This window comes from Eulemur rufifrons, chromosome 18 (assembly GCF_041146395.1).
Source record: "Eulemur rufifrons isolate Redbay chromosome 18, OSU_ERuf_1, whole genome shotgun sequence".
NCBI classification, from domain to species: domain Eukaryota; kingdom Metazoa; phylum Chordata; class Mammalia; order Primates; family Lemuridae; genus Eulemur; species Eulemur rufifrons.
Genome location: NC_091000.1, coordinates 47589879 through 47603046, shown reverse-complemented (window position 1 = coordinate 47603046; position 13168 = coordinate 47589879). Strand labels below are relative to the sequence as shown.

Below are 13168 nucleotides of genomic sequence, written 5' to 3'. Positions count from 1 at the left end.
CCCTATCCGTTCTGCTTCACAGTACTCCAGTGTGTACCTGTACTGTAGGTATACAACCAGTCTCCTATTCCTGGACATTAAATGTAGTCAAAATGCTTTTGAGGATAAGTAGGTAAAATAAATTGAAGATCATTGGTCTAGGGGACCTCCAGATAATAACATCTTCAAAGCAGCAAAGTAAAGGAACAAAACATGTTTTCCTTATCACCTTATTTCTATTTTTCCATCTGAATTTTTTTGGGTATGAATTCTCATCACTTAGGGTGCTCGCTGTTTATCAGAACTTACATTTTCTTGCCATATGTGGGGACTCACACAGACTGCTTTAATTTAAAACTTTTCTTCCCATTTTTGCAACCTGGGTTAAAAAGACAAATAAAATAAGACTTTTCCTCAAAAAATTTTGCAAATACCTACTAAAACTTCCTTTCTCCCACCCCGATGACTGTCCATGGAATCCTGATGAATAAACTTTTAAAATTTTTAATGCATTTCATTTTTCTACCGTTTCATATTTAACTTCTTTTCTTAAGTTTTTCTCATAAAGTCAGCAGGAATCTAGTTCATGTATGTGGGGATAAAAATGGTATCTTCATGATTTTTGCAACATGTATTGCTTTGGAGAATTCACAAAGCATTCCCATTAACTTCATCTAAATTATACAAGTCATGCATACATAAAGGACTGACAATAAACAAGAGACTCCTACCAAATTATAAATGCTATGTAGTCTGCGCTCCCTATCCATGGGTTCTGCATTCCTGGATTCAATCATACACAGAAAGAAAATATTGAAAAAAAATTGCATCTATACAGAACGTGTAGACTTTTTTCCTTGTCATTATTCCCTAAACAATACAATATAACTATTTACATAGCATTTACATTGTGTTAAGTATTATAAGAGATGATTTAAAGTATGCAGGAGATAGTGCACACCTGTACTCCCAGCTACTCGGGAGGCTGACACGGAAGGAAAGCTTTGAGCCCAGGTGTTTGAAGTTACAGTGAGCTATGTTCATGCCACTGCACTCCAGCCTGGGCAACAGAGCAAGACCCTGTCTGGAAAAAGGGAAGGAAGGAAGGGAGGGATGGAGGGAGGGAGGGAGGAGAGAGGAAGGAAGGGAGAGGAAGGAGGAAGGAGGAAGGAAAGAAAAAGAGGGAGGGAGGGAGGGAACGGAAAGACATGTGTAGGTTATATGCAAATGCTATGCCATTTTATATCAGGGACTTGAGCATCTGTAGATGTTGGTGTCCGCGGGAGGTCCTGGACTAATCCTCAATAGATACCGAGGACGACTGTGTAGTCATTAGGCAGAAGTCACAAATACTTTTACTTGGAGTGTAAAAAAAATATATAAAACCATAACATACCAGAGATAGGTGTGTCTTCTATTCACTGGAAAATACAATGCTAATCCATTGGAAATTAACGGTAAATTTGTCACCTCTTCCTAAGTAAGGAGAGAGAATCGCCTCCTTTTGAAATGAGTGAGAAGAGCCGGTATTGCAAGAAAAAATGGGAAAAGAAAATGCTTAATGTGTTTATAAAGATTAGGTAAGAGAGTGGTAATAAATTTTAAGAGAGATCAAATAAGGAGACATTGAGCACCTGGAAGTGATTTTTTCTTTTGCCTGCGAGCCTGGGAAAAGAACGGGGGGTGTTAAAAACATTGGAGTAGCAGAGGATGGTTTCGATCCATCGACCTCTGGGTTATGGGCCCAGCACGCTTCCGCTGCGCCACTCTGCTTACTTGTGGCTACTTTTTCCTGCTTTATCTTATTATGAACATCATCTACTCTCTCGTTTTCCTCGTTATCAATGAATTCTGGTTTATTCATAAAATGAAATTTTATTTAGTTCTAAGAAGAATGACCTTCTGTGAATTAATGATACAAATAAATTTCCAAATGACACAAGTAAATCTCAAAACCACCATTGTGAGCAAAACATGCCACACTATAGGATATACTATATAATTTCACTTATATCAAGTTCAAGAGCAAGCAAAATTAACATTTGGTGATAGAAGTCCAAACAGTGACTAGTTTGCAAGATGCAGTATTGACTGGTAAGGGAGCACAAGGCAATTTTTAGGAGTAATGGGAATTTTCTCAATCTTGATCTGGGCAGTAGTCACATGGAATTACACATATATGATATTCATTGAGCTCTATCAACAGTTAAGATCTCTATATTTTATTGTATGTAAAGCATACTTCAATAAAGTACTGAAAAAAGGCAGGCAAGAAAGAAGAAGGGAAGTAGCGGAGGGAGGGAGGAAGGAAGGAAGTAAAGTACATTCTATATATACTTCAGGGAGCTAAGGCACAAGTGACCAGAGAACAACTTCCAAAATTAAGTTGTAGAGCCATGAAGTGTTCCTTAGGAGCAGAAGGAAATTTCCTGCACCATTTGGAAAAAGAGCCTAAGCTGCACCTTGCACAGATAACACCCCATCAATATAAAACACTGTTTTGTCAAGCCTTGCTCTCCTTCCAGGAAGGCAGGGTTGTTTATAATGTCTAATGCATGACAGAATGATAGACTTAATGGAGGTACTGGCTCTGATAGATCTTGAAAACCTTGTACCAAAGAAGAAGAAAGTTGGTTTTTAATGTATTACTTCTAAAAAAAATCCATTTTCTCTCATATCAATTATGGGAGGTGAATTAAGAGAGACAAAACTAAAACACGGATATTTGTTTTCTGGAAGCACATTCTCAGACAGCTGAAGACCATGTCCTTTCATTCAGCTAACCATTTTTTATAGGCCTATGTATGCAAAAAACAGACAAGGTTTCTCTATGTTGTCCATGAGCTAAGAAATCCACAGATTAGGAAATATGAAAGCTTCATGTTGTTAACTGCTAAATTAGGAAGGTGGTCTTTCACCCCTTTGAGAGAAAATGCTATCCACAGATACATGCTCAGAAACTCTGTAATGCCACCTCTAAGAGCTTAGGGGCTCTCTTGAATGTAGTCTAATGGTTTCTATGAAGAGGCCACGAAGAGTAGAGCTAAAGCAAAGGAAAAAAAATGTGTGGTACTTTGTAGTTGGGACTTTTAGGGTACAGAGAAACTACTGAGAAGTAGTGAAGTGGCCAATTCTCTTACAGCCCCTTCACCCACTTTCATCCCTAACTTAACCCAATGCCATGTGAACAGAATGCTTACACATGCCAAAAAGAAAATGCTTTAATTAATAAAATAGCAAAACAGTGCTGTCTACCTCATCTCTGATCACAATTTTAAAGAGAATATAACTTTGGTTAGAATCTCCTTTCTCTCTAGTATGACACTTATTTGTGTTTTTTATTGTACAGTCTAGACTGCTTTAAAATGAAATCTCTAAAATACGAAAAATCATGTTCCTACAGTTGATAGACACATGTCTCAACCCTATTAGGATATTCTGGTTGAGCAGAAATCCCATTTATGTTGTAGAAGAAGAAGAAGAAAAAAGAGAAATCATAACCACAACGGAAACTTATATTTCTGAAGAATATAAAAATGATAATGCTGAAGTATAAGTTTATGTGGTATAGGCTTACGTGGTTTAAAAATTTTTTGAGTCCCTAAAGGTACATTGTTTGCCAAAGGCTACCTTCCTGCTCGTGACCATCTAGACACGAGGATGCTATGTTTTAAATTGGACTTGCCAGCTCTGTACTTAAACAGTAATGGTGATATAGCCAGGTGCACGTCTGTAGTCCCAGCTACTCGGAAGGCTGAGTCAGGAGGATCAGGTGAGCCCAGAATTGGAGGCTCTATGCAGTGAGCTATAATTGCACCTATGAATAGCCACTGCACTCCAGCCTGGACAACACAGAGAGATCCTGTCTCCTAAAAAAAAAAAAAGTAATGTGATACAAAGCTGATCAGAAAACCTTTTAGGTTGGTTAAAAGGACTTGTCTGGTAGGTCACCAGGGGGGTTCAAATGTATTATCATTGATATTATATTACTAATCTTTTTGTCTCCTCTGGGGCTTGCTGATAAAACAGTGTCTGCAAATGCAATTAATCCAACTAGTAAGAAAGGTCTCAAATTAATTACCCAATTTTATACCTTAAGGAATTCAAAAGAAGAGCAAATGAAGTCCAAAGTTAGCAGAAGGAAGAAAATAGTGAAGGTTAGAGCAGAGATAAATAAAATAGAGAACAGAAAAACAATAGAATCAACAAAACCAAAGTTTGTTCTCTGAAAAGATTAAAACTTGACATACCTTTACCAGATCCACAAAGAATAAAGAGAGAGGATGAAAATAACCAAAATGAGAAACAAGAGTGGAGATAGTATTACCAACTTTACAAAATAGAAAGAATTATAAAAGAATACTATGAACAATTGTATACCAACAAATTAGATAACCTAGATAAACTGGAAAAATTCCTAGAAACATACAAATCACTGAAAATAACTAAAAGAGATGTGGAATAATAGGCACTTTCATCCATTGCTAGTTGGAATACAAAATGGTACAGCTACTTTGGAGGACAGTTTGACAATTTCTTACAAAGCTAAACATAGTCCTACCATACAATCCAGCAAGCACAACCCTAGTTATCTATCCAAAGGAGCTGAAAACTTATGTCCATATAATATTTACGCAAATATTTGTAGACGTTTTATTCATAATTGCCAAAAATTGGAAGCACCCAAGAAATCCTTCAACAGGTGAATAGGTAACAAACTGTGGCACATCCATTCAGTGGAATATTATTCAGTGCTAAAAAGAAGTGTACTATCAAGCTATGAAAACACATGGAGGAACCTTAAATCCATTATACTATCAAGCTATGAAAACACATGGAGGAACCTTAAATCCATACTGCTAAGTGAATGAAACTAGTCTGAAAAGGCTACATATGATTCCAAATATATGACAATCAGTAAAGGACAAAACAATGGAAACAGTAAAAAGATCAGTGGCTGTAGGAGGGGGTGGTGGAGAAATGTGGGACACCATTAAGCACACCAACATAAACATAATGAAAGTGTAGAGGAGAGAGAGAGAAAGGAGTAGAAAAAAATTCAAGGATAGTGGCTGAAAACTTTCCAATCTAATTGAAAAACATTAATCTACACACCCAGGAGGCTCAACAAATTCTAAATATGATTATACAAAGAGTTCTACAAACAGACATGTCACAGTAAAAGTTCTAAAAGCCAAAGACAAGGAGAAAATCTTGAAAGTAGCAAGAGAAAAATGTTTCATCGCTTACAGGGAACCCCAATAAAATTAAAAACTGACTTCTCATACAAAACAATAGAAGCCGGAAGGAAGCAGAATAAGATATTCAAATATGTCAAAGAAGGCTGGGCGTGGTGGCCCACGCCTGTAATCCTAGCACTCTGGGAGGCAGAGGCGGGTGGATCGCTCGAGGTCAGGAGTTCGAGACCAGCCTGAGCAAGAGTGAGACCCCGTCTCTACTAAAAATAGAAAGAAATTATCTGGCCAACTAAAAATACATATAGAAAAAATTAGCTGGGCATGGTGGTGCATGCCTGTAGTCCCAGCTACTCAGGAGGCTGAGGCAGTAGGATCGCTTAAGCCCAGGAGTTTGAGGTTGCTGTGAGCTAGGCTGACGCCATGGCACTCACTCTAGCCCGGGCAACAGAGTGAGACTCTGTCTCAAAAAACAAAACAAAACAAAAAAACAAATATGTCAAAGAAAAACACCGTCAGCCAAGAATTCTATATCTAGCAAAGGATTCAAAAATGAAAGCAAAATAAAGATGTTCCCACATAAATATAAACTGTGAGAATTTGTTGCTAGCAGACCTGTCTTACCAGAAATATTAAGGGAAGTTCTTCAGATTGATGGTGACTCCGTCAGTAATGCATGTATGGTAATTCAAATACACACACAAAAATACAAAGAGCACTGGTAAAGGTAATTATGTGATTATAAAAGATAGGATAGATGCATATTTATTCTCTTAACTGATTTAGAAAGCAATTATAAAAACGATATGTATATAATGTACCTGGGGACCTATAGCATATACAAATGTAATATATTTGCTAATAATTGCACAAAGGAGGTGGGTAGGAAGAATGCTGTACTGGGCTAAGGAAATGACTCCTGATGGTAACTCAAATCCACAGGAATAAAGAAACGAGAAATTGATAAATAAGAAAGTTAATATACAGTAAGTTGTATCTTTTATACATATATATTTATATATTTATAGGTTTCTTCTCTTTTTTCTCTCAGCTTCTTTAAAACACATAAAATTATATAAAGTGATAATATAATGTTTGGTTTGTAATATTTATAGATGTAATATGTATAACAATAACATGACAAAAAAGGGGAAAGGGAATAGAGCTATATAGAAGTGAGATTTTTTAAAATTTCACTGGAATTAAGTTAGTATAAATTTGAAGCTGTTCTGATAAGATATACATGACAAGTGCTAGAGCAGCCTCTAAAGAAATAACTCAAAATATATAATGGAAAAATTATTAAAGAAATTAAATGCCACAGTATAAAAATATTTGCTTAATGCAAAAAAGGAATATAGGAGGAATGGAAGAACCAAAAAGATATGAGACATACAGAAATCAAAAAGTTAAATGGCAGACAAATCCAAACATATCAGTAATAGTGTTAAACATGAATGCCTAAAGCAAATCAACAAAAAGTCAGAAATTTCCAGGGTGGATGTAAAAACAATATTCATCTATATGCTGTGTAGAGGACATGCACTTTAAATTCAAAGATACAAGTAAATCAAAAGTAAAAAGATGGAAAACACAAGTCAAAATCTTCATGACCTTGAATTAGAAAATGTGTTTTAAGTATGACACAGGCAATAAAAAAATAAATTGGGCTTCATCAATATTAAAAAGTTTTGTGCATCAAAGGACACTATCAAAAGAGTGAAATGACAATCCACAGAATGGAAGAAAATATTTGCAAATCATATATCTGCTGAAGAATTAATGTTCACAATATATACAAATAAGCACATGAAAAGATGTTCAATATCACCAGCAATTAGGGAAATGCAAACCAAAACCATAATGGGATAGAGCCTCATACCCATTAGGATGGCTATAATGCAACTACAACAAAAACATGAAATAACAGATGTTGGCAAAGATGTGGAGAAACTGTATCCCTCCTACATTGCTTGCAGAAATGTAAAATGATGCAGCTATTATGGAAAACCATTTGGTGGTTCTGTAAAAAGCTGAACATAGAATTACCATATGATTCAGCAATTCCACTCCAATTCTTCTCCCAAAGAATTGAAAACAGGGACTCAGATATGTATGCACCAATGTTCAATGTAGCATTATTCACAATGGCCAAAAGGTGGAAGCAACACAAATGTTCAACAAGAGATTAATGGATGAACAAAATGTTATATATATAACATTTATTTATATGTGTGTATATACATACATACAAATGGAATATTATTCTGCCATTAAAAGGCATGAAGTATACATGCTGCAACATAAATGAGCCTTGAAAACAGTATGATAAAGAAAATAAACCAGATGTAGACAAATATTATATGATTCCACTTATATGGAATAGGCAAATTCATAAAGTAAAATGGAAGTTACCAGGTGCTGCGGGGAGCAAAGAATGGAGAAAGATTGCCCCGTGGGCCCACGGTTTCTTTAGGGGTATTGAAAATGTTCTGGGATTAGATAGTGATGGTGGTATGAGGATACTAAAAACTTTATTGTACAACTTTAAAATAGTAATGTTAATGTTATTCATGGTTTACTACAATTTGAATGTTTTTTTTTAATTTAAAAAATCCAGGAAATGATAAAATTAAATTGTCTCCAGGTTCCAGGAAACTGGAATCCTGCTCCTTTAATTTGGATCCTGCTTCTTTATACTTATTTCATACCTCATGCTTTGTACTTACTTCATGTTTCTATGGTACTTGCACACAGCTGTCATATGCCAGGTCTGCAGCTTTGCACATGCTTTCCACTATTCTAGCTCATCAGCTATTTTTAAGGTTGCCCTCTTCTATGCTTTCCATTAAATTTTCCCTTAGTCAAACCACCCTAATATTCTTAATCCCGTAAGTTTCCCTGCCTCTGAGCTCCCAGGGCAAATTTTGCCGCTTTTGGTGCAACTCCATTACCCTATACTAAAATTATCTGTAGGGGTTTTTTTTGTTTGTTTGTTTGTTTTAGAGTAGCGTAGTGTTCTGATTTTATCTTTGGCTCTTGGTGGACTTTGAAAAGTGTTCTGCCTTTATATGTATTTAAACATCTAGATTGTGCAACGGAGCCTGTTTTTCCAGAGATGGTCTAGGGGCCACCTGCATCAAAATCATCTGGGATGAAAATGCAATCTGCCTGGGACCCTCTTTGGATCAATGAGTCAATCCCTAACTAAATATAAAGCTTACAAATCTGAATTTTAACAAGCTCTCACGGTGATTTGCATATGCTATTTAAAACTTTGTAAAACACTGGTCTGGGCTATAAGTTGCAGAGTGTATTAAGGTCTTCAGGAGCTCTCATAGACCCCCTTTCTCATGCCTCTAGCATCAACCTCTCAGCTTCCCACACAGCAGGGGAGGGGCTTTGCAAAGGCTCCAGGAAAATGAGTCGGAGCACAGCCCGCCTGCCTTTGGCTGTCGGGCGCAGGCGCAGAGCTGCGACTGTTACTATGTTGCCCACTCTCGGTATGGTCTCTGTTCTGCAACCCGTGGTCCATGCTGTGAGAATACGGTCCAGGCGACTGCTCAGGCAATGATTGGGCCCGCCTACCGAGCGGGGAATGATCAGCGGACTGAGTGAAACAGTGCGTGGGACCCTTGGAAACTTGGTGGGCGTTGGAGCGGCGGGTCGACGGTTGGGTTTCTCTTTAATCCTTCCGGCTTCTCCAAGCCTCGCGCACTCAGGTTCCGCTCCAAGTGTGGCATCGGCCCGGGGTGTGTCAGGGCGGTTGGCCAGAGGCGGCCGGTGAGTGGGCGCGCAGGGCCAGGGACCAGGGTGGGTGGGCCTAGAGGTTCTGGGAAGTGATCACGCGGAAACTCTCGGCTCCTTCGGAGGAGACTGGCGAAAGGGCCGCGGGTGGTTTGGCTGCAAGTCTGGCCTAGAGGCGCCTCCGCGACTGGGACGCCGCGCGGCGACGGGTCTCTTGGTGGCCCTCAGCTCTTGTCTCAGCGGCGGGCTCAGCCTAGTTTCTGCTGCAGTGACAGCCAGTGATATTCCCCGCGTGCGCCCCTGGGAGATGGAAAAGAGCAAGGTTGCTTCCCGTTCCCCTCTAGCTGGGCGAGCGAGGGCTTCTGTACCTGTGGGTTTCCCAGGTGCTTACAGAGGGCAGGCACTGCTCCAAGAGTTCTTACCTGCTGTAAGTAATTTAATCCTCTCGTTAACTTCATGAAGTAAGGTACAATTATTGTCCCCATGTTACAGATAAGGAAATCGAGGCACAGAGTTTGAAGTACCTTGCTCGAAGTTACAGAGCTAGTGAGTGGTAGCTTTTATTTTGTGGTTCTCATAAGGGTTGGTATTTGAATACAATAGTTGTTAATTTGTTGGTAGATGTATTGACAAATTCTGTGTATCTATGTGTGTGAACTTGTGATTTGAGCCAATTTCCATGAACATTGTTGCCTGAAGACCACGTTTTGGCAGGACTAGATTTTCTCTGTTCTGTGGTTGAACTGAGGCTGCCTAGGCCCTCCTGCTGATTCTTCTGTGCAGTGGCAAAGGCTCCAGGAAGTAAACAGCCCAGTGCCACAAAGCAAAGCGCGGGAAGAAGAGCTATTCCAGAACCTTCAGAACCTGCTTGCTTCTGAATGAGATGATTTCTCGACATCGAAGGGGGTAGAAAATAAAGGAGAATTATTCCTGGATCAAGAATTGATTATAGGACGAAATACCATTGTCAAAAGAACTTCAGATGGTTAGTGCAACAGTAGGTGGCCAAAGTTATTAGGGCTGGAAAGTTAGAGGCACATAAAGGAGCAGATCAGGTTTGCTGCTGCTGCAACATGCTGAGAGAATAAGGAGAACACCATTTGAGAGAATAATGATTTTGTGGGGATACAGTATCCATAGAGCAGTAAGGTGATCCGAATAACTAAAGTATGAGGAAAAATGGAGAAAAGTAAGCAACTTTCCACATTATAGTGGAGGAACCCTTTGGATGGAATCTGGATAAGGGTATGGCCCTAACCTTGTGGAGATAGCCTCCTGGCCTCTCTGAAATATATTTGGGGGCTCTCTTTGAAACTTTTGTCTCATTCACCAACCCTCCTTTCCTCATTTCATATATATCCTCCAAAGCCAGGAAAAAGAATGCATCTGTCCATGTCCTAGAGCAGCAGCTGCTGAAGGGAGCCTCATAAATCCTCTGAGAGCATCTTTCCTTAAATCTACAGCATCACAATTTCAAATTAATTGATTTGAGATGAACACACCAATAACATACTCTCTTTATGTTGTATATATTCTTTATTGCAAATGTTTTGCCATATTTTGGATTGTAGCACTGACAAAAGCTTTGTAAGAAAAGTCATGCAAGTACTAGTAATGATGTTTTGTAATGTGGGACCAGGTTTTTCAGGAAGATGAGTGACTTGCCCAGGGATGCAGAGCTCTGAGCATTGTCAGGTGCTTTCTGTTTTGACTCTCAGGAAGCGGTAAGGGGGACTAGTGCCATGCCCTCTTTGAACTCATACCCCATGTGAGGAGATTGTCAAAGAGGCTGAATCACCTAAAGAGTTTAGAGAGAGTTTGGATTTGGCCCAGATCTGTTCCCTTTATCTTTTATCATCAAAGATGGACTTTAAACACAGACTTGTATCTATTGTCATTTTCTTTGTATCTGGGAGGAGGTGGGATTAATTTTGGCCATTCATTTTACCTCTTAATCCTTAGGGCTGCATTCAACTGGCCAGATGGGGACATTATTGGACCAATGATTCTAGATGCCTTCTGACATTTTCCCAGCTCTTCCTTTCACCAAAAAGAAAGCCAAGGGGAGGAGGAAAAGGGAAAAACAACTGTCTGCCTCTATCCTACATGAATTAAGTATACTTCCGTCTTTTCTGAAAGTTTGTCATCTTGTTAAGCAGAGACACATTTATTTCTCTTTTCATAGAACTTCCCTTCTTAGATGAGTTTGCCAAAATTTTGCCAAGTATGGGACTATTCTTTATTTGCCTGCTGATTGCCATTAATATTTCCTTAACACACTCTCACCCTAATTCATCATTAGGTGATTAACACAGCCTTACTGGCCTATTTCTTGAGTGGTTTCATCTGAAATCTGGATCTTAGGCTCTTACATGAATCTGAGAATTTGAAAAAAAAAAAGTAGATTCTTTCTAGTCTTATCCCCTTAGTCTAGGCAGATGGTTATATGTCTCAGAGTTTGGGATCTAAAATTAAACTACTGGGAATCAGATAGCTTTGGACCAAACAATCAAGTCCAATGTCTTCATTTTACAGATGAGGAGACGTAAAACCAGATTGATTATTTTCCTCATTTTCTGTATAGCTACCAACAGAATTATGACCAAAATCCAGATTACTTGGTCAATGCTTATACTATGGGGCTTCTATCTGATGTTTTATTGAATTGTGCCAAGGATGCCACTGGCACTTCAGTGGGGGCTGAAGAATCCTTAGGCTACATAGGGTTTTTAGTGTGGTTAGAATTTACTGCCTCTCAGAGATTACCTCCAGGGGGTGGTTATTCTTTAAACCCCCACAGTACTCTGAAGTCAAGGTCATGCTGATATCCTTCTGGGACCAAGTTTAGTTTTTTGGCCATTTAGGGGCCCCAGGAATGGAAAATGTGACTCAGGTATTCTTTCCCTTACTGTTGAGAAGCAGTGATTACTGTATAATATAGGGATTTCATGAGTCTAGGATTTATTACTTGGCCTTGGGCCAAATTATTTATCCTCTCTATAACTCAAATTTTTCATTTGTACTATGAGAATGATAATAGTACCCCTCTCTCAGAATTATTGTGAGGATTAAATGAGTCAATATTCATAAAATACTTAGAATAGCAAGAACCAAAGAAGGGCCATTTCCAGAGGCTGAACTTCCAAGATAGATTTCTTTCACAAGTTCCTTCTTTTTAGTTAGAAATTTTCCCCAGTGGAGTTTCTATGTGTCTACTGCATGTGTCACATACACAAAAACCCATAATGCATAATACAGTTGTGCATATAATGAGCTTATTTGAAATACAAAAACAACTACATTTTGAGACTGTTGCACTACACATTATATATACATTAGTTGATTATAGATAATCTTATATCAAATTGGTACAGTTTAGCAATCATTAAGATTTTTTTTTTTGTTTTTTAGAGACAGGGTCTTGCTCTATCACACAGGCTGGAGTACAGTGATGTCATCATAGTTCACTGCAACCTTCCAGGAGAACTTCTGGGCTTCTTCCCACCTCAGCCTCCTGAATAGCTAGGACTACAGATGTGCAGCACTATGCCCAGCTAACTTTTTTATTTTTTTGTAGAGATAGGGTCTTGCTATGTTGCCCAGGCTGGTCTTGAACTCCTGGCCTCAAGTAATCCTCCCACCTCAGCCTCCCAAAGTGCTGGGATTACAGGCATGAGCAACCACACCTGGCCTATCATTAAGATATTAATGAACATGAGATTGAACCCTAAACCTCAAATGGGCCATAACCTTTGAACTCTGCCCTAGTTATTTCTCTGTTCAGGATATTCTTCCTACTTTTAGGTATCTTATGTTTTAATGGATCTAGTGAGACAACTTGCAAAGATCTTCAAATTTCAGATCTTCCTGGTTTCACTTTGCCTCCAAAAACCTAAACATTTCCTGATCATATCTATTCTCCAGGATGGAATATGACAACCCAAAATAAGTGACTGAGGCAAAGATCTCAATCAATGGAGGTTTATTAAGCCAAAGTTAAGGACACATCCAGGAAAAATGCAAACCACAGACAAATGTGTGGCTGTTTTTCTGAAGGGGCATTTGGAAGTTTCAGTATCTAAGGGGATTAGGGCATACAGAAAGGAAAAAAGAAAGCAGGGGGTGGTTGGGTAGTGAAACAAAATGGTTACATTCTTACGAGACCTAGGAAAATCTACATATTATATAAGGTGAATGTTAGAAGAGAAAAAGGGAGTAAAAGAAGCATCAATTATGTAGATGTCCTT

General features: G+C 38.6%; 1 protein-coding gene and 1 non-coding gene across 2 annotated transcripts in view; both read right to left on the bottom strand.

Annotated features, from left to right (window-relative positions):
* LOC138399089 (histone H2B type 1-K) overlaps nucleotides 1–13168 on the bottom strand; it is a 389419-nt gene that overhangs the window by 93862 nt on the left and 282389 nt on the right. The window lies entirely within an intron of this gene.
* TRNAM-CAU (transfer RNA methionine (anticodon CAU)) lies at nucleotides 1681–1752 on the bottom strand. The gene has a single exon. It is a non-coding gene; the product is annotated as a tRNA-Met (tRNA).